This window comes from Papio anubis, chromosome 11 (assembly GCF_008728515.1).
Source record: "Papio anubis isolate 15944 chromosome 11, Panubis1.0, whole genome shotgun sequence".
In the NCBI taxonomy this organism is placed as follows: domain Eukaryota; kingdom Metazoa; phylum Chordata; class Mammalia; order Primates; family Cercopithecidae; genus Papio; species Papio anubis.
The window spans coordinates 89,453,538-89,476,206 of record NC_044986.1 but is presented as its reverse complement, the minus strand read 5'-3'; the positions used below and the strand labels follow the sequence as shown (position 1 = coordinate 89,476,206).

General features: G+C 37.3%; 2 long non-coding RNA genes across 11 annotated transcripts in view; both read right to left on the bottom strand.

Annotated features, from left to right (window-relative positions):
- LOC110742282 overlaps nucleotides 1-22,669 on the bottom strand; it is an 84,582-nt gene that overhangs the window by 22,118 nt on the left and 39,795 nt on the right. For 3 of the 9 annotated variants that reach the window (XR_004177038.1, XR_004177040.1, XR_004177034.1), the window contains 2 exons: nucleotides 20,610-20,692; nucleotides 14,115-14,205 (listed from right to left, as the gene is read on the bottom strand). This is a non-coding gene — a long non-coding RNA (uncharacterized LOC110742282). Of the gene's footprint in view, nucleotides 1-6,888; nucleotides 6,939-7,010; nucleotides 8,693-9,924; nucleotides 10,786-14,114; nucleotides 14,206-17,294; nucleotides 17,416-17,551; nucleotides 17,632-20,609; nucleotides 20,693-22,669 lie in introns of those variants that run through there. The other 6 variants (XR_004177036.1, XR_004177037.1, XR_004177039.1 and 3 more) reach the window with 6 other exon arrangements.
- LOC110742283 lies at nucleotides 1,573-6,876 on the bottom strand. Of its 2 annotated transcripts, none has more exons than XR_002519782.2 (3): nucleotides 6,826-6,876; nucleotides 6,452-6,607; nucleotides 1,573-1,624 (listed from the first exon to the last, which is right to left on the bottom strand). It is a non-coding gene; the product is annotated as an uncharacterized LOC110742283 (long non-coding RNA). The 2 variants fall into 2 exon arrangements; XR_004177041.1 differs by lacking the exon at nucleotides 1,573-1,624 and adding an exon at nucleotides 5,551-5,565.

The following is a 22,669-nucleotide window of genomic DNA, read 5'->3' as shown; positions in this document are numbered from 1 at the left end:
AGTCTCAACAAAACAAAATAAACACAGCCAATGAGTACATTAAAAAAAGTTCAATGTCACTAATCCTCAGGAAAATGCAAATCAAAACCATGAGATCTAACCTTACACCTGTTATTCATCTAGTATATGCTGAACTTTGCCCATAGAATAATTGGCTTTTGGAAAACAGTTCCCCTCACAATTACTTTACCTTGAATATTTTTCTTCTTGTAGCTAAACAACTGATGTTCATCTGTGGTTTTTGTAGTGTACATTGAAATAATGGGCAGAATCTCAGCATGGAAGGAAGAGAAGTTTATCTTTCCTCCTTCTTGCTTCCAGAGCCATCTGCTCAGACTTCCTGAGCTTTCTCATTCATGAGATGGATGTCCTCAATAACCTTCACAATTCAGTGTGTGGTCATTTCAAATTGACACTTCCAGAGTGACACTTCCAGAGTGACACCTGGAAGCATGACATAAAGGGGAAAAAGGCATTTGTCAAATAAAAAATGAAAATGTGGCCAGGCATGCTGACCCACGCCTGTCATCCTAGCACTTTTAGAGGCCAAGGTGGACAGATCACTTGAGCTCAGGAGTTCGAGACCAGCCTGGTCAATATAGGAAGACCCCTGTCTCTACAAAAAATTAGCTGGGCATGGTGGTACACACTGTGATCCCCGCTACTCAGTAGGCTAAGGTGGGAGGATCACCTGAACCCAGGACGTGGAGTTTGCAGCGAGCCAAGATCACACCACTGCATACCAGCCTGGATGACAGAATGAGACGCTGCCTCAAAAAATAAATACACGAATAAAAATAAAAACGTAAGGGGAATGAGAAAGGCAGAAACTCGGTTCTAGTTTTGTTACGTGGAACAAACATTCCAGTTTTAGTCAAATATTTGCCACCTTTATAGCAGAATATTTTGTTATGTAAGTTCTATTTTCCCCTTTGATTTATAAGAAACCCTGACAATTAATGAGATGGCAGCTATTAGTATCCTAGATAATTTGCTGAGGGTCTACTAATCCTTTCAATATGGCCAGTGTTCCTGAGTGAAGCAGCAACATGCCTGCTTTTCCCTGGTTTCCCCAACTGAGTAAAATTTCATGAAAGCAATTCCTCACCAACACAAAGAAAGTTCCCTAAGCAAGATAAAGTTTAATCCTTCCAATCCCTTCTTTAGGAGATAATGTGGATTACAGGGAAGTAGTGGGTATGAGTGGGCTAGGAAATTGTTGGGTAATAAAAATAACTTTTTTTTTTCTTTTAGGCAAGGAAGCAATTTATAAAACCAAGATTAAAATAAAGAAATATATGCTGCCATTGCTAAATTCCTGAGAAAAGGCAAAGAGGTTGATGAGATAAAAGTGTAAAACACAGAAACAGGCTGGACTTGGTGGCTCACACCTGTAATCCTAGCACTCTGGGAGACCAAGGCAGGTGGATTGCCTGAGCTCAGGTGTTAGAGACCAACCTGGGCACCCTGGTGATACCCTGAGTCTATTAAAAATACATAAAATTACCTTGGTGTGGTGGTGCGCACCTGTAGTCCCAGCTACTCCAGAGGCTGAGGCATGAGAATCACTTGAACCTGGAGACAGAGGTTGCAGTGAGCTGAGATCGCATCACTGCACTCCAACCTGGGTGACAGATCAAGACTTTGTCTCAAAAAATATAAAAAATTAAAACTAAAAAAAGGACAAGCACAGAAACAAAACAATAAAGAACATTAAGATTTATAATAAAGTTTATGATAAAAGAGTACTAAAAATACTTTTCACCAGAATATATAAAGAAGTCTTACAATTCAACAACAGAAAGACCATCAATTAAAACATGGTCAATGAATCTGATTAGGTATTTTACCAAAGAAGACAGACAGTGGCCGGCTGCAGTAGCTCATGCCTGTAATCCCAGCACTTTGGGAGGCCAAGGTGGGCAGATCACCTGAGGTCGGGAGTTCAAGATCAGCCTGACCAACATAGAGAAACCCCATCTGAACTAAAACTACAAAATTAGCTTGGCATGGTGGCACATGCCGGTAATCCCAGCTACTTGGGAAGCTGAGGCAGGAGAATCGCTTGAACCCGGGAGGCGGAGGTTGTGGTGAGTCAAAGTCACGCCATTGCACTCCAGCCTGGGCAACAAGAGCGAAACTCCATTTCAAAACAAACAAACAAACAAAACAAAGAAGACAGACAAATGGCCATTAACCATCTGAAAAGATGTTCAACATCATTAGTCATTAGGGAAATGCAAATCAAAACCACAATAAGAACACTTCACACCTCTATAATGCCTATAATCAAAAAGACACACACAAAAAAGTATAGGCAAGGATGTGGAGAAATTGGAACACTCATACACTGCTGGTGGGAATGTAAAATTGGATAGCTGCTTTGAAAAACAGTCTTATAGTTCCTCAAAAGATTAAAACCAGTTGCCCTATGACTCAAAAATTGTACTCCTGGATATTCACCCAAGAGGAACATATGTCCACAATGGAGTTCATAGCAACATCACTCATAATAGTCAAAACTTGTAAACAACCCAATGTCCATCAACTGATAAATAAAATGTGATAAACCTCTACAATAGAATATTACTTAGCAATAAGAAAAAAATAAAGTTACTGGCTGGGCATGATGGCTCACGTCTTTAATCTCAGCACTTTGGGAGGCTGAGGTGAGAGGATTGCTTGAGTCCAGGAGTTCAAGACCACCTCAGGCAACATGGCGAAACCCCAGCTCTTCAAAAACTACAAAAAATTTAGCTGGGTCATGGTGGCGCATACCTATGATCCAAACTACTCAGGAAGCTGAGGTGGGAAGATCACTTGAGCCCAGGAGATCAAGGTTACAATGAGCCAAAATCAAGCCACTGCACCCCAGGCTGGGCAATGGAGTGAGGCCTGTCTGAAAAAAATAAAAACTAAAAATTAAAAAAATTACTGATTCATGCTACCATATAGATAACTCTTAAAAATATTATGTTAGGTGAAATGAGCCAGACACAAAAGGACAAATATCAGGTGATTCCACTTATATGAGGTACCTGCGATAGGCAAATTCATAGAGACAGAAAGCAAAATAGAGGTTACCAGAAGCTAGGGGATGGATGATGGGGATTTATTATTTAATGGGTACAGACAGTCTCTGTTTGGGATGATGAAAAAATTCCACAAGTAAATAGAAGTGATGCTTGCACAGCATTGTAAGTGTACTTAATGCCACTAAGTTGTACATTTTAAAGTGGTTAAAATGGTACATTTTATGTTATGTATATTTTGCCAGAATTTAAAAAAATAATTGACAAAGTTTAGACAATTTTAAAGAGAGCATAAGATTTGCAGTTAACCTAAAAAATTCATGAAAGAACTGCATTTTAAGATTTATTTTAATAAATTTAACCTTTGCAAGCCAATTAATGATATCACCATCTTAACAAACTAAAAAGAAAAACCATATGATTATCTAGTAGATGCAGAAAATTTGACAAAATTCAACATCCACTACCCATTTTTTAAAAAAATATCAGCAAAGTAGGGATACAAGAGATTTTCCTCAACATGTTAAAGGACATCTTTAAGATATCTGCAGCAGGACTTTGTGAGACCGAGGCAGGTGGATTGCTTGAGCTCAGGAGTACTAGAATAGCCTAGGCAACATGGTGAAACCCTGTCTCTACAAAAAATCACAAAAATTATCTGGATGTGGTGGCACACACCTATAGTCCCAGCAACTCAGGAGGCTGAGGTGAGAAGATCCCTTGAGCCTAGGAGGAAGAGGTTGCAGTAAACCAAGATTGTGCCACTGCATTCTGACCTGGATGACAGAGTGAGAACCTGCCTCAAAATAAAATAAAATAAAATAAGTTATTTGCAGCTAACATCCTATGTAATGAGGAAAGTCTGAATGGTTTTCCCTCAGATCAAGAATGAGACAGGAATTTCAGTTCTTCCCTCTTCTATTCAACATTGTACTGGAGGTTCTAGCCACTGTAATCATTTCTGAAAACAGGTGAGTGGCATGTAGGAGAATGAAACTGGATCCTCATTTCTCACCTTATACAAAAATCAACTCAAGATGGATCAAAGACTTAAATCTAAGACCTGAAACTATTAAAATTCTAGAAGATAACATTGGAAAAACTCTTCTAGATATTGGCTTAGGCAAGGATTTCGTGACCAAGAACCCAAAAGCAAATGCTGTAAAAACAAAGTTAAATAGCTGGGACTTAATTAAACTAAAGAGCTTTTGCACAGCCAAAGGAACAGTGAGCAGGGTAAACAGACAACCCACAGAGTGAGAGAAAATCTTCACAATCTATACATCTGACAAAAAGCTAATATCCAGAATCTACAACAAACTCAAACAAATTAGCAAGAAAAAAACAAACAATCCGACCAGGCATGGTGGCTCACCCCTCTAATCCCAACACTTTGGGAGGCCAAGGCGGGTGGATCACAAGGTCACAAGATCGAGACCAGCCTGATCAGCATGGTGAAACTCCTTCACCACTAAAAATACAAAAATTAGCTGGGCATGGTGGGGCACGCCTGTAATCCCAGCTACTCAGCAGGCTGAGGCAGAAGAATTGCTTGAATCCGGAAAGCAGATGTTGCAGTGAGACAAGATCGTGCCACTGCACTCCAGCCTGGTGACGGAGCAAGACTCCATCAAAAAAAGAAAGAAAGAAAGAGAGAGAGAGAAAGAAAGAAGAAAAAAAAAGATCTCATCAAAAAGTGGGCTAAGGACATGAATAGACAATTCTGAAAAGATGGACAAATGTCCAACAAAGATATGAAAAATGCACAGCGTCACTAATGATCAGGGAAATGCAAATCAAAACCACAATGAGATACCACTTTACTCCTTCAAGAATGCACACAATAAAAAACTAATAGATGTTGGCATGGATATGATGAAAAGGGAACACTTCTACACTGCTAGTGGGAATGTAAACTAGTACAACCACTATGGAAAACAGTGTGGAGATTCCTTAAAGAACTAAAAGTAAAACCATCGTTTGATCCAGCAATCCCATTACTAGCTACCCAGAGGAAAAGAAGTCATTACATGAAAAGAGATTTGCACATACCTGTTTATAGCAGCACAGTTTGCAGTTGCAAAAATGTGTTACACACACACACACACAGACACACACACGCTATGGACTACTACTCAGCCACAAAAAGGAATGAATTAATGGCACTCACAGCAACCTAGATAGGATTGGAGACTATTATTCTAAGTGAGGTAACTCAGGAATGGAAAACCAAACATCCTAAGTTTTCACTCATAATTGGGAGCTAAGCTATGAGGATGCAAAGGCATAAGAATGACAAAGTGGTAATCCCGGCACTTTGGGAGGCCGAGACGGGTGCATCACGAAGTCAGGATATCAAGACCATCCTGACTAATATGGTGAAACCCTGTCTCTACTAAAAATACAAAAAATTAGCTGGGCGTGGTGGCACACGCCTGTAGTCCCAACTACTTGGGAGGCTGAGGCAGGAGAATTGTTTGAACCCAGGAGACGGAGGTCTCAGTGAGCTGAGATCACGCCACTGCACTCCAACCTAGGTGACAGAGCGAGACTCTGTCTCAAAAAACAACACAAAAAAAATGACACAGTGAACTTTGGAGACTTTGGGGAAAGAGTGGGAAGGGGGTGAGAGATAGGAGACTACAAATCGGGTTGTGTGTATACTGCTTGGGTGATGGGGGCACCAAAATCTCACAAATCACTGCTAAAGAAATCACTCGTGTAACCAAATACCCCCTGTTCCCCCAAAAACCTATAGAAATTAAAAATAAATAAAAATGTTTAAAGGAGAAAGGAAAGGAAAAAGGAAGGGAACTGAAAGACATCCAGATTGGAAAGAAATAAGTAAAACTCTTTTTATTCACAGATACTGTCTTCTAAGCTTCAGCAGCTTTTCTATACTCAACTCAATAAATCCAGAATGCTCAATAAAATTCATTAAAAAGCGACTTAAACTAATAAATGAGTTTTGCAAAGTTGCAAGATAGAAGATCAAGATACAAAATCAAGTGTATTTCTCTACATTAGGAATAAAAATTAAGAAATTGACATTTTTGAAATAATACTATTTATCATAGCATTAAAATATAAAATGCTTATGGGTACATCTAAAAAGCTACATGAAAGACCTGTACAATTAAAACCAAAAAATATTTCTGAGAAAATTTTTTAAAAAAACAAAGGAGGCTGGGCGCTGTGGCTCATGCCTGTAATCCCAGCACTTTGGGAGGCCAAGGCAGGTGGATCACGAGGTCAGGAGATCAATACCATCCTGGATAATACGGTGAAACCCCGTCTCTACTAAAAATACAAAAAAATATAAAATTAGCCGGGCATGGCGGTGTGTGCCTGTAGTCCCAGCTGCTGGGGAGGCTGAGGCAGGAGAATGGCGTGAACCCAGGAGGTGGAGTGAAACCTACCCATTATTATTTTGTCTTTGGAAAACTCCAGCTCCTTCATGGTAACCATTTCTTTTCCATCAACAGCTACGTTTAATGCAGCCTGGTTCACAAGATTCTCCAACTCTGCTCCAGAAAAGCCAGTGGTACCTCGAGCTATAATTTCTGGATCAATGGCTAATGTAAAAAGAGAACACAACACTAAAAGTCCAAAACAGGTAAAAGGAAGCTCTTCACAAAGAACTCACATTCTGGCTGGGTGCAGTGGTTCATGCATGTAATCCCAGCACTTTGGGACGCTGAGGCGGGTGGATCAACTGAGGTTAGGAGTTTGAGACCAGCCTGGCCAACATGGTGAAACCCCGTCTCTACTAAAAATACAAAAATTAGCTTACCGTGGTGGTGTGCACCTGTAATGCCAGCTACTTGGGAGGCTGAGGTAGGAGAATCACTTGAATCCTGGAGGCAGAGGTTGCAGTGAGCCGAGATCGCACCGTTGCACTCTAGCCTGGGCAAAAAGAACGAAACTTTGTCTCAAAACAAAACAAAACAGAAACAAAACAAAACAAAACACAAACACAAAAAAACAAAAACAAAAAACTCACCTTCTGAGGGAAAAAAGAAAATAGCTAGCTATAGCTATTCTGAGCCATAGTTTAGACATTTTTTCTCTGAATTTCACCTGGAAATACTTACTTTGGACATAAAAGGTGCCCTAATTATAGGAAACATATATAGTTTAATGAATTGATCCAGCTATCTCTGAAACTACTGCAGCTTTAAAAATTTCATTTATTACTAAAATGGGTAATACATTTTCATATGTTTTGTTTTATAATTTGCATTCTTCTCTTTTGGCCCCATACTGACTATATCATGAGCTACTGTTTCTGAAGCTTTTTCTGTTATTTTGCATTTTACATTCATCTTAGAAAATATGTATATACATATGTATTTCCTCAAATATTATCTGTCTGAATACTCTTAAAAAAACCTTTCTTTAGAATCAGGGTTCAAAACAATAGAATCTCCTGGATACACAATAACTAAGGAATGGACTTTTAAATGAACATACTAATGGTAAAAAAGCAGACGATAAAAATGAACTGGTCTTTTAATATTAATACATTTACCCTGAAAGGAGCACACACAGGGTGAGTTGTGTATTACCACTTTATAGAAATGATAATGTTTGTTTCGATAGAATTAGACTTATATTGATCGAACTTTATTTTATTGAGATACCATTTCAAAATTTCTGTTCGACCTTTTACATCTGTCCTTGGAACTGTAACCTGCATGTCAAAACGACCAGGAAGTATTAAGGTACTACAGGAATAATGTAAAAGGAAAATATAAATTAATAAACTGATGATGCTAAAGCTCAGATTCAACAGGACTGACACCCTAATGACATGAGTGGGAAGCCAAGGGCAGCCAGAGAACAGATGGAGTTTTGTACGTAAATATTCAGATAATTCCTTTTAAAACAAGGCTCAAGTAACAGTGTCAATAACCAGAAGGCAGAACAAGGCTCATTTAGATACATGTGTGCACCTAGATAGCCTACCCCTCAGAAACAAAAGCATGGAAGCAGCTCAGTTCAGGAACAAATAATTCCACAAAAAACTATTATGAGAAGCACACATCTAAGTGTGTGGTTAGACTTGTATGGAATGTTAGACTAAGTACAGAATGTTAGACTAGAGTCTTAGGCAGTGACAAACTAGTGATCAAATAAAAATATGAATAACTTGTACAATAAAATTTTTTTCATAGTAACTTTAAACCTAGTTATAATGCTACAGTGAATTTATTTTAAAAATGCTGTCTACATAAAACTTTTGTGACATATAACAAAGAAATATTTAACAGTTTTATTGAGATGTAATTCATATAACAGAATTTAAAGTGGATACTTCAGTGGTTTTTAATATATTCAGAATTGTACACCCATCAGCACAATCTAATTTTAGAATATTCCCATCCGCACAAAGAAATCCCATATCCAGTGGCAGCCATTCGCCATTCTCCCTAACCTCTGGTAACAGCTACTCTAATTTGTCTCTGTGGATTTGCTTATTCTGGACATTGCCTATAAATGGAATCATATAATGTGATGTTTTGCAATGGACTTCTTTTAGCATAATTTTGTAGCATGTAAACAGCACTTCACAAAAATCTTCTTTTAATACTTACTTATCTAATGCCTCTGGGAAGTTTGTGGCTCCTATTATGATAAGTCCTTCACTGGATTGACAACTACATAGGAAAATATGCTATATTTTCACTAACATTGAAGCACAGCACACATGTAGAAATGCTCTACACAAAACAGTTTTTTTTTTTGTTTTTTTTGTTTTTGTTTTTTTTTGAGACTGGGACTCCCTTTGTGGCCTAAGTTGGAGTGTACCAGTACCTTCATAGCTCACTGTAGCCTCAAATTTCTGGGAAAAAGTGATCCTTCTGCCTCAACCTCTCAAGTAGCTGGAACAACAGGCACATGCCACCATACCTGACTAATTTATTTTTATTTTTTATTTATTTTAAAAAATTTTCTCCCCAATTTCTAGGTACAAGCCACTGACTATTTTCTTTTCTTCTTTTTCTTTTTTGAGATGGAGTCTCTCTCTTGTCACCCAGGCTGGAGTGTAGTGGCGCGATCTCTGCTCACTGCAAGCTCCACCTCCCGGGTTCAACACCATTCTCCTGCCTCAGCCTCCCGAGTACCTGGGACTATAGGCGTCCGCCACCACGCCCAGCTAATTTTTTTTTTTTGTATTTTTAGTAGAGACGGGGTTTCACTATGTTAGCCAGGATGGTCTCAATCTCCTGACCTCATGATCCACCTGCTAAGAAAAGAGACTGATACCACCAGTCATCTGTGACTACATATCTTCACAATCATCTGGTCTATGTAGGAAAAGATAACCTAATATAAAAAGTTTAGGTGCCTGGTTAATTTTTGAAAACATTACTTTCAAGCATACCAATTCAAATTATTCGCTCCTGGGCTTCCTATGTGGTTTCAAAATGTCTTATATTGACTTTTAAGACACTTCTTTCAAAACAACATCAACTCTTGCTTTTTACATTATAAACATTGAGGTAAGCTTTAAACCTGCCACAACATTAAAAGCTAGTCATAAACTGTGTAGAAACAAGTGTATTTCTTCAAATAGACTACTAGTCTCAGCTTGAATCACTGTTTTTCTATCTTAAGTACAACAACAAATGAAAAAGAATATAAATACCACAAATTAAATGAATTGATATTCAAATATCCAATTAGTAGTGAAAACAATACAATAATGAGAGAAAAAGCTTGTCTTGATTTCTTGCTTGAGGGACTACTCTGTTTCCTATACACATCACATTTTTCATATCTCTAGATATGAAATGCCTTATGGAAATAATTTGCATAAGATCACTTCTACATATATCAAATGCTGGGAGGCATCACCATATTCTAAGACAAAAGGAGACTCAATTACCCATCCATTTCAGCAAGAAGTTGACTTATGGTCTGCCTTAAATATGGATGCATTGAGATTCAATTCTCTTCCCACCAACAGAATCTAATTCCTCAATAAATGTAACACAAGGAACATTCACATTTCTTCCCCTAAGACAACAAAAAAGATTCAAATAAGCTGAAAGAAGTTAACAGTTTTGAACAAGATAAATATTAAAATTCTATAAAACTGTCAAAAGCCAACAAAAATATTCATTGTAAGAAAATACACAAAAGGAGGTCAATTTTTACTGATTTAAGAATAGTAGCTTCGGGAGGAAAAAAAAAAATATACCAAAGAAAATGATTTAAAATAAAAGCAATTAGGCATTCATTCTTCCTAGATATACAAATAGCATATACAATTAGGTTTGAAGCTAATTACTCCCTAATTCCATACTATAAAATTGATGAATAAAATGAAAAAGAAAAAAAAAAAAAACTAAGAGATTTGTGGTAGCCTCCAACCTCATTTTGCACTTCCACTAGCTCTTTCAATAATTCATATATTAAGCTATCCAAATCAAGATTCCACAATTGCTATTTTAGCTATCAAAACTAATTAGCATGCAAAGCTAGAGGCCCCCAAAAATAGAAATTAAAAAAAGGAAAAAGTAATTATCAAAGAAAGGGGAAGATACACACTTCCCTTAAAATTAACAAAATTTAGTATTGTATGAAAGATACATCAAAATGTACTAAAAAGATTTCTGATACTGCTGACTCCCACACCACAAACATCTCAACAAATTTGGATCTAGAAGCATAATAAAAAGGAACATCAGCTTCTCCTGCTCTGGAAGTGACTTTCCAGTCCCTGGGAGTCCAACTAAAAGAATTCCTAAAAGAAAACAAAACAAGAATGATTCAAAGTATTTTTTTAAAATCCCTCGATATGAACCTATAAAACAAATAGTTATTCATTTATATAATTTTCAGGTTAAGGTCATAACAATAAGCAAGATTTTGAAACACAGTAAACCATACTTGTGTCTGCTATAGGTTCACTTCAGAACCTTGTCCAAAATTAATTTTCCTATATCATGTAAGTATTGTTTACATACCAACAACAGACATGACAGGGAGAACCTTGAGGCAAAAAAATACAAACTCTTTTATCACTAAATAAGTAAGATAAAAATTCAAGTAGAAATAGATTAAAAGACTAAACAATCAAATGCAATTCATGAATCTTGAATTGACAATATGATATTAAGGAAATAGTGTTAATTTTCTTTGGTGGGATAAGATTATTATGTTTATTTAGGACACTGTCCTTATTCTTAGGTGATGTATAATGAAGTCTTTAGAGGTCAAGTAGTTGATGTCTATAGTTTTCTCTCAAATGTTTGGGGGGGAAACACACACATATACAGAAAGCAAATATGACAAAATGTTAACATTGTTTAGTCTAAGTTGGTAGGATATGGACGTTAATCGTACTGTTCTTTCAAGGTTTTCCATATGTTTGAAAATTTTCATAATATCATAATAATTTTCACATGTTAGAAAAAAGGAATTGCCTGATTTGTATGTTTTTGTAAATATACATATTACATTTAAAAAGCAACAAAACTTCTTTACATACATGTTTGCTGCATTTTAACATTAAAAAATTACAGTAAAGAAAGCTCAAGCTCAAAGATAGCTTTATGACTATCCTAGTATTGTCATGTTTCAGTGATACTTAACTGGTTTAAATCATATTAATTTCTGTGGACTACATCTTGGTATCTGAAGATTTTTCTACAAATTTATACTACTCAAATTTTCTACAAATTTAAAATACTCCTTGTGATTAGAAAGAGGAAGAGTGAGGCCGGGTGCAGTGGCTCAGGCCTGTAATCCCAGCACTTAGCGGGGTCGAGGTGGGTGGATCACGAGGTCGGGGGACTGGCTAACATGGTGAAATCCCGTCTCTACTAAAAACACAAAAATTTAGCCAGGGTTGGTGGCGGGCACCTGTACTCCCAGCTACTCAGGAGGCTGAGGCGGGAGAATGGCGTGAATTCGGCAGGGGGAGCTTGCAGTGAGCGGAGATCGTGCCACTGCACTCCAGCCTGGGCGACAGAGCGAGACTCTGTCAAAAAAAAAAAAAAAAAAAAAGGAAAGAAAGAAAAGAAAAAAAAGAGGAGGAGAGTAGGTCGGTCACGTGGCTCACGCCTATAATCCCAGTAATTTGGGAAGTCGAGGCTAGTGGATCACCTGAGGTCGAGAGTTCAAGACCAGCCTGACCAACATGGAGAAACCCCGTTTCTTTCTACTGAAAAAAAAAAAAAAAATACCCAGGCATGGTGGAGCATGCCTGTAATCTCAGCTACTCGGGAGGCTTGAGGCAGGAGACTCACTTGAATCCGGGAGGGGGAGGTTGCAGTGAGCCGAGATCGCGTCATTGTACTCCAGCCTGGGAAACAAGAACCAAACTGCGTCTCAAAAAAAAAAAAAAAAAAAAAAAAAAAAGGCGGGGAGGAGTGTAACTATTAATACTTCTGTAGTTTTAAACATTCACTCCGTGATGTGATAGCACTGCTTTAATAAATGTGCCCTAAATTAGCAAAGGTTCCTTGCAGATAATTTCATACACTGCTGTATTCTCACTAGAGATAGGTGGCTGTATAAAAACAAGCATTAAAAAGGAGTGTCATCCTTTAACTCAGCAACTCCATTTCTAGAAATGTAGTCTAAGGAATAATTAAACATGAAGGCAAAGCCTTGAATTAAGATGATCACCACAGTACTATTTTTAATAGCAAAAGACTGGAAACCAAATAAAAATTGAATATAAATGGTTAAATTGTGATACAACCATAAATTAGAAGGATACTGTGAAGTCATTAAAAACCATGTTAACCATGAGAAAACATCAGACAAAGCCAAACTGAAAACATTCTATAAATAATTAGGCAAGTACTCTTTCAACTATAAAAAGCATGATTAATCCTCTTCTCCCCACTCCCTCACAAAAAGGCTAAGGAATTGTTTCATTAAAACAAACAAACAATAAAAATCTAAATGTTATATGTGATCCTGGATTGGGTCTTCAACTGGGGAAGAAGGTAAGGATCAGGGTAACACTACAACGGATATAGACTATAAATTTCATAATGGTTTTGTAGATATGTTAAATGTCTTTTTTGTGTTGTTGTTTTTTGAGATGGAGTCTCACTCTGTCCCTCAGGCTGGAGTGCAGTGGCTCAGTCTTGGCTCACTGCAACCTCCACTTCCTAGGTTCAAGCAATTCTCTCGCCTCAGCCTCCCGAGTAGCTGGGATTACAGGCACCTGCAACCAAGCCCGGCTAATTTTTTTTTTTTTTTTTTTTTTTTGTATTTTTAGTAGAGACGGGTTTTCACCATATTGGTCAGGCTGGTTAGAACTCCAATGGCCCCTGGTTCAAGACCAGACTGGTCTTGAACTCCTGACCTCAAGCAATCCATCTGCCTCCACCTCCCAAAATGCTGGGATTATAGGTGTGAGCCACCACACCCAGCTAATGTCCTAATTTTCGTATTACTCTGGAGTTATGTAAAAGAATACACTTAGGGGTGACTATGTTTATAATTTACTCTCAAATAGTTAAAAATTTATTTACTGACAAATAACTTTTATATTTATATGTGTGTAAAGAGACAAAGTGAATGATTTTTATAAGGGAGCTAGGTTGAGCGCACTGGCTCATGCCTGCAGTCCTAGTATTTCGGGAGGCCAAAGTGGGTGGATCGCTTGAGCCCAGGAGTTCAAGAGGAGCCTGGGCAATATGGAGTAATCTCATCTTTACAAAAAATACATTAATTAACCGGCATGGTGGTGTGTGCCTGTGGTCCCAGCTACTTGGGAGGGTCACCTGAATTCAGGAGGTCATGGCTATAGTGAGCCATGATTGCATCACTGTACTCAAGCCCGGATCTAAAAAAAAAAGAACTAAATATTAAAAATGTGTGAGCCTAGGTTAAGGATATGAGGAGCAATCTATGTACTATTGTTGTAACTTAAACTCTGAAATTATATAAAAATTTGCAGTTACAAAAAAAGGCTGTGGAATTTGTTCAGAACGATCATCCATTTTGTAAAATAGCAATTAAGACTTAAACTTCAATCAGTTAAAATTATATTAGTGATATATTACAGGGTTTTTTTAAACATCAAATCATGGGAAAGAAAAGATATCTTACCTTTCAGAAGTTTACCTCCAAGAACCGTAAATTTTTGTGAATTTTTCAAGAATTCAACAACTTCCTGTAATTCTTGTTTAGCTTCCTCCACCTAAAGTGACACAATTTTTCAAATAACTTTAGATAATGGATACATTTGGTTAGATTATCAAGGCTTCCCTTTTGAAAATCATAAATTTAATTTGGATATGGAATTAACCTGGCCTTCTTTATTTCCGTGAAGGAAGTATACAAAAATGGCCCCTTATAAAACACACAAAGGGTTTTCCCCTGACCATTATTTCCAGTTATGCAAAATCTCCTTACTATCCCCAAAAAATCATTCTGAATTTTTGTTTTCTCAGTGAGAAAACAAAAGTCAAATACGTTGGGCATAGTTAAAAATAAACTACCTAATGAGGAGCAGACTTAAACATGAAACATATCTTTATGCCAAAGGGCATTCCAAAAATGCACAATTATTGTCATGATTCACTTATTATTTCAAGAAAAAGTCCCAGACGTATTTCCAGGAAATATTATACTTATTAAAGAGCAAAGTTATGTTTTTTTTGTTAGACTTGGAATGGTCTTTGAAAGTTATTCTGATTAAACCATTAATTAAAAATTTACTAATGTTGCCAGGCGTGGTGGCTCACGACTGTAATCCCAACACTTCGGGAGGCTGAGGTGGGTAGATCACGAGGTCAGGAGTTCAAGATCAGCCTGGCCAAGATGGAGAAACCCCGTCTCTACTAAAAATACCAAAAAATAAATAAATAAATAAATAATTAGCTGGGCTTGGTGGTGGGCACCCGTAATCCCAGCTACTCAGGATGCTAAGGTAGAGAATTGCTTGAACCCTGGCGGTGGAGGTTGCAGTGAGCCAAGATCACGCCACTGCACTCCAGTCTGGGTGACAAAGTGAGACACCATCTCAAAAAAAAAAAAAAATTACTAACATTTTAATCAAGTTAATGGTTAAAAATAAAGCATTTTCTTTTCACAGAGTGTGTGTGTGTGTGTGTGTGTATATGTGTGTGTGTGTGTGTATATATATATATGAAAGCTTTGCCCACTCCTAGGTACAGAAGTGTGTACATATGTTCACCAAGAGATGTGTACAAGAATATTCACACCAGCTCTATTTGAGCCAAAAACTAGAAATAACCCGAATGTCCACCTAAAGTAGTATAATTGCACAGTGTTGTGGTATTTGTATAATGGAATACTATGCAATAAGGATAAATAAACCACAGCTCAAATAACTGATGGATCTCACAAACATCATGTTGAATAAAAGAAGCCTCAGTCAGGTGTGGTGGCTCATATCTGTAATCCCAGCACTTTGGGAGGCTGAGGCAGGCAGATCATGAGGTCAGAAGTTTGAGACCAGCCTTGCCAACATGGTGAAACCCTGCCTCTACTAAAGGTACAAAAATTAGCCAGGCTTGGTGGCAGGCACCTGTAATCCCAGCTACCTGGGGGACTGAGGCAGGAGAATCGCTTGAACCCAAGAGGTGGAGGTTGCAATGAGCCAAGATTGCGCCACTGCACTCCAGCCTGGGTGACAGGGCAAGACTCTATCCAAAAAAAAAAAAAAAAAGCGTCATACAAAAGAAGATATTCTATATGGATTACATTTATCAAAATCCAAAAACAGGCAAAATTCATGTGTGGTATTAGATAGGAAAGTGTCCCTAGGTAGGGAAGACGGTAACCAGAAGGAGGCATCAGGGAGGTTCTGGGCTTCTGATAATGCTCTGCTTCTTGAGCTGGATACCTATAACACAGACACTTTTTGAAAATTTATGCACCTTGGTGTGAATTTGTTAAACTTCAATGAGATTTATGGTCAAAAAAAAAAAAAAACAAAAAAAAGACTTGGCTGGTTTATTAAAAGACAACTTGAAAGATAATATCCATGTGCTAAAAGAAGACTAAAATACATTTGGTCAAAATAATAGATACAATGCCAATTTTAAGTTGTAGGGATAAAGGAGAAGAGATTAAACATAATTTACTATTCAAAAAACCATATTATCTCCCCAAATTCTGCGGCAAGAGAATTCTCACTTGAGGAATGTAAGATCTATCAAGGAAAATAGTTAATGGGATCAAGGTAACGAATCAAGTTATTAAAAGCCCTTATTAATATTTAAGGCTATATATACAAGTATGCCTATATATTCAGAAATTCTAGGCAAGGAAACGATATTCCTATACAAGCTCTTTGATATTTGGTAAAAATTTGAACACAGGAACTACGTAATGGCAAAGCTGTTCTGATAAATGCTAGTGAATTTGCTCTATATAAATTTAGGTCTTATGACAATTATAAAATTAATTCATTTTAGCATGGAAAACTTTGTAGGATCTATCTTAATTGTGATGTCTACTTTCATTATGCTTAGTCATCAGCATGGTTTTAGTTTAGTACTCAGAAATCCCCACATTCCAGGACAAGCGTGGTGGCTCATGCCTATTACCCCAGAAGTTTCTGAGGCTGAGACAGAAGGTTTGCCTGAGCTCAGGAGTTTGAGACCAGCCTGGACAACAAAGTGAGACTCTGTCTCTACAAAAAAAAAAAAAAAAAGGAAAAAATCAGCTGGGCCTGATGCCTCTCACACCTATAATCCCAGCACTTTAGGAGGAAAAGATGGGTGGATCACTTGAACTCAGGAGATCAAAACCAACCTGGGCAACACAGCTAAATCCCGACTCTACAAAAAAAGTACAAAAATTAGCCAGGCGTAGGGGCACACATCTGAAATCACAGTCACCTGGGAGGCTGAGGCAGGAGGATGGCTTGAGTCCAGGAGTAGAAGTGAGCTAAGATCACACCACTGCACTTCACCCTGGGTGACAGAGCCAGACACTGTCTAAAAAGAATAATAAAATTGAATTTAAAAATTAGCCAGGTGTGGTGATGCATGCCTGCGACCTCAGCTATAAGGGAGGCTAAGGCAGCAGTCTCACTTGAGTCCAGAGGGTCGAAGCTGCAGTGAGTCAAGATCACGCCATTACACTCCAGCCTGGGCCACAGAGCGAGACACTGTCTCAAAAAAGAAAAAAATTATCTCATTCCAAAAGAAGTGTGGTATATTCAGTAAATAAGTATATACATTACAGGCAGAAAATAACAATGCCCTATCTGACCACAGCCTTAATACAGGCTCAATTTAGAAAAGGCATGCAGACCTCAAACACAATGAGAAGAGCCCTCCACACTGATGATTGAAGGTTTCAAATAATCACTGCACCAACCTCTTCCTCAATTGTTCCCTTTATACAATTCCAACAGGGTTCATAACCATTTAAACTGGAAAGGAAAGGAAATAACTGCTTGGTGTAAAACTATCATAATGATTCCCAATTCCTTATTCCCCAATAGTCTAGGTTGAAAAAAACATGAGACACAAGTATGTAAAGAGGAAAAGCAGAAATAATAACATAACCAGTCTCTTCAGAGTTGGAAGAGTCCTCAGATCATGTACTTCAAATCCCTCCTGCAGGAAGAATTTCTTCCAAAACTTTCCTGAAAGATAATTACCCAGCCACTAGAGATCTCAGAAATCAAATATAATAGAGCAGATGTAACGGCAAAGCACAGAGAAAAGCACGGTGTGTGACTAAAGTTCTGGAATTTATATGTGGAAGAGATAAAAGAAATAGAAAATCAGTCGAAAAAAACATTTTGACTTGTATTAATGTAAATTCATGATCCCAAATTTCAAGTGAGCCCAACAGCTTTATTTCCCATTTCCATTCGTTCTCCTATTCCTACACAATTTACTTCCTCCGTAAATCACTCATTCCTCCTCTTGCAACCGTATTCTTTCTTCTCGTTACCTTGATTCTGTCAATTTCCACAACCCCCACCTACTAGTTTACCGACATTCCAACTTTATTTTGTACTATGAGATAAATTATCTGCACTTCTCTGTCAAAAAAAAAAAAAAAAAATCCAAGAATTGTTTGTAATCCTCTATTCCATCTCAATTCTTTTTACCTCTTGTAAACCCACTGCAGTCAGAATTTAACCCCTGCAACTCCATTAAAATTGCTGTTTATCAGGTACACCAGTGACCTACTGCTAAATCAAATGGTCAGTTCTCACTTGGCCCATCAATAGCATTTCACATCGCTGATCACTCCCCTCATCATAGAAATATTTTCTTCTAGGATACCTTTGTCACTTAACACTAGCAGCTCCTTCTTAGTCTTGGTTCCTGGCTTCTTCTCTCAGTCTTATGAACCTTCAAGTGTTCTATAGCTCAGTATTTAAACTCTCTTCTGGTTACACTTACTCCCTGGGTAATCTAATCTAAACATGTGTACTTAACATATATGTAAATATATGTTAAATTAAACATGTTATATGTAAACTTATGTTATATGTTATATATAAACAACATATATAAGTATATGTTAAATTAAACATGTTATATATAAACATGTTATATGTAATATGTTAAATATAAATATAACATATATAAATATATATAAATGTAATCTCATATTTTTAATTCTAGCTTAGACCTATCCCATACCTCCCAAGTGGTATATCCAAGTTACTCAACCTTTCATTTGTATCTCTCACACCCAACATACCTAAAACTAAATTTCCAACCTTTGTCCCCCAAATCTGCTCCACTCACAGCCTTTTAAATCCTCAATAAAGGCCGGGCGCAGTGCTCACAGCTGTAATCCCAGCACTTTGGGAGGCTGAGATGGGCGGATCACGAGGTCAGGAGTTTGAGATCAGCTTGGCCAACATGGTGAAACCCCATCTCTACTAAAAATACAAAAATTAGCCAGGCATGGTGGCAGTAGCCTGTAATCCCAGCTACTCAAGAGGCTGAGGCAAGATAATCGCTTGAACCTGGGAGGCAGAGGTTACAGTGAGCCGAGATTGTGCCACTGCATTCCAGCCTGGGTGACAGGGCAAGACTCTCTCAAAAAAAAAAAAAAAAAAAAAATTCTATTGGTTTTACTTTCAAAAATGAACAAATCAGATACTCTAATACCTCAGAACCTTTGCTCAATCTGTTCCTTTGGCCAGAAATGTTCTTGTCTCAGATAAATGCAGTTTATTCCATCTTCTCCTTCAGATTTTCTCTCAAATGTCACCTTCTCTATCAATCAATCACACCCTGAACATTACATTTAAAACTATAATCTTTCTCCCAGAGCTGCTATTCCTCTTTACCCTGCTCTATTTTTTCCTCCATACATTTTTATTACCTTTTAACATACTCTACTAAATTCTTATATGACATATCAGTGTCCAGTTCCTGGTTTTAGAATTTAAACTCTATGAAGGCAAAGATTATTCTATTCCAGCAGCTAAAATAGGGTCTAGCACTTAATAGATACTATTAAATATTTTTTTTTTTTTGAAACCAGTCTTTTGCTCTGGCGTAGCCGAACTGTGGAAGACAATACCGACTTTCACTACAACTCAGCTTCTGGGTTTGCGCCGATTCTCCTGCTCAGCCTCTGACCAACTGGGACTGCGGCGCCATACCGCCCGACTGGTTTTAACGCTTTTAGTAGAGGCGAATTTCACGATAATCGCTTCCAAGGATAGTGTGATCTCCTGACGTGATCGCCGTCACCGACACTCCCAATCTCTGCTGAATGACCACGGCGCCAGTACTGGCAACAAACTCATTTGGGCCGGGTGTTGGTGGCTCACACTTGTAAACCCAACACTTTGGGAGGTCGAGGTGGGTGGATCATGAGGTCAGGAGATCGAGACCAACCTGGCTAACACGGTGAAGTCCTGTCTCTACTAAAAATACAAAAAATTAGCCAGGCGTGGTGGCGGGTGCTTGTAGTCCTCGTACTCAGGAGGCTGAGGCAGGAGAATGGCGTAAACCCGGGAGGCGGAGGTTGCAGTGAACCAAGATCGCACCACTGCACTCCAGCCTGGGCGACAGAGCGAGACTCCATCCTCTCCCCCCCAAAAAAAGCCGTTAAGTATTTAACAAATTAATTGACTATAAACTAGGATTTATACATTCCATTCATTCAAGAAATACACATTGTCGGCTGGGCACGGTGGCTCACGTCTGTAATCCCAGCACTTCAGGAGGCTACTGGAGTTAGAAAAATCAATAAGAGGCAAGAGAAAAATCAATAAAGAAGGACTATTTATTAACTATCTACTATGTGCCAAGCACACACATTATTTGTCAGAATCTAAAGTAATTTCCTCAAGGATACATAGCTAATAAGTAGAAAAATGAATTTCAAACGTTAGTCAACTTGACTCTGAAGTCCACATTCACTCCACTATACCAGGCTGCTCCTTCATAAATTATACTAATCTCTGTCGTAAAGCAAGATTTGATACTTGGGTATTATTATTTATCCCAAAATACAAATGTTTCTAATACTTTGCGATACAATTTTACCTATTCCAGAATACATTGTAGAATCAAATATCGACTTTGTCAGAGTATCAATTAGAGAATTAATGAAGAAGGCAAGGCAATCTTCTTAACTTACACCTTTAACATGTTCGAAGGTGACATTTTTCATCTGGACAGGATCTACTGCAGAATCAAGCCCCATTGTTGTCCAGAAGCGGACTAAAGGGAAGAAAAGAAATGTTTATATTTGATAGGTTAATAATATTCCAATCACTTTACTTTTTAGATGTAAGAAAGCAAAGCCTAGAAAAATTAAATATCTAAGAGAACTAACTTCACATGTCAAATCAGAATGAGAAATAGAAACTAGGTCTCCTGGATTTCTAAACTATTTTCAAAGAGTAAGCGATTCACATTAAGAAGACATATTTCAGTTGCTCTGCCTATGGAGTAGCCATTCTTTTATTCCTTTACTTTCTTAATAAACTTGAAAAAATTAAAATTAAAAAATAATAAGACATATTTGTACTTTCCAGTTAATAAAATCAAAAATTATTTTCCACTTCTCATTGTAGTATCTAATGATAGAAATCTTAAATCAGCATTTCTCAATCTTTGGTGTGAATAAAACTCACTTGAGAAATATGTTAAAATGCAGGTTCTCAGGCCACAGCACAGAACTATGTTTGGAAATTTGAGAAAGGGCCCAGCAGAATTTGCATTTTTAACAAAAACTTTGATTTTTCTGATATAACTGGTCACAGATCTACACTTTGAAATATATTGCCTTAAAGTTAGCAGAAAATACTGACAAACATTAATAAGAAACTGAAGTTTAACACATTATTACACTTTTCATGTAGTTTTCTTCCTCTAAAAACTGTTATTACTTGCCCTCAAATGGCCTATCAGTTATGACATCATTAAGTACAACCAAGACAGAACAAGTCTGATAGGACAGGAAAATATTTGAGATCAGTTTTGGAGAACTATTACAAGGATTTCTTAAATCTTTCCCACTCATGTAGAAACTTCCAAACTAGAGCAGTTATAAATGAGTAAATTGAGCAAATTCTAATTTCCTCAAAAGAAGCCCAAAAATACTTTTAAAATAGGCTGAAAAATGAGTTGGCAAAATACAAGGTTAAGAAGAAATCCTTAATAAATCAAGAACACGGAAGCTGGGAGAGCAAATTTAAAATAGTAATTCTAGAATGAACACTAATAGTTTTAGCCCACTAAAGTATTTTTTAAAGAATCTGTACATATCCTTAATAATAAAGAGAATAGAGAAGACAGGGTGAAAACTGCATGGTGGTTGAAAAGGTAATTGGAACCACTTAAGTCTGACACTATTACTTCATTTCAGATAAGCAAACTATAAAAAAGGGAAACATTTAATGTGATTTTATTAGTTTATCTTTGAAATAGAAGGCTTGTATTGCTTAGATCAGCTTGTTTTGCTATTATAAAATTCTTCCAAGTAATTTTTAAATTAATTAAATAATTAATTTTCCTTTCACCTTGTTGATCAGGATAATTTTTAAATTTTATAACTGGACAGGTATCATTTCCAAAAATCTGGAAAACTAATCACTACTAGGAATGAAAGCCTAGCTTCTAGAACTATAAATATTAATGTGTTCTTTCTTTAAGGCTTAGATTAAGCATTAAAAAGAATCACGTATTTAAAGGAATAAGAAGCTAATACGTTAGATTAATAAGAAAACTTTTAACATATAAAAATGGTTTTTTTAAAAGTCCATAAATGCTGAATAGCAGCAGAATGAAGAGAATCAGACAGGTTCATCTTAGGGAATCTAGGGGAGAAAGAAAACGCCTTACATCAAATAACATTAATGAAATATGACAGCTCAATGAAATGCAAATATTAGGTTATTGTTGATAATCACATTTCATCACATGCAATTTTGGAATCTGGCATTCTTTTTCATAACTGCTATGATTTCCTGTAAGTACCCTATTATCAGAAACTTCATTAAAGCTGAGCATCGTGGCTCATGCCTATAATCCCAGCACTTTAAGAGGTCAAGGCAGGAGGATCACTTGAGCCCTGGAGTTCAAGACCAGCCTGGACAACATGGCAAGATTCCATCTCTACAAAAATTAGCTGGATGTGGTGGCATACGCGTGTGGTCCTAGCTAGTCAGGAGGCTGAGGTGAAAGGGTCACTTG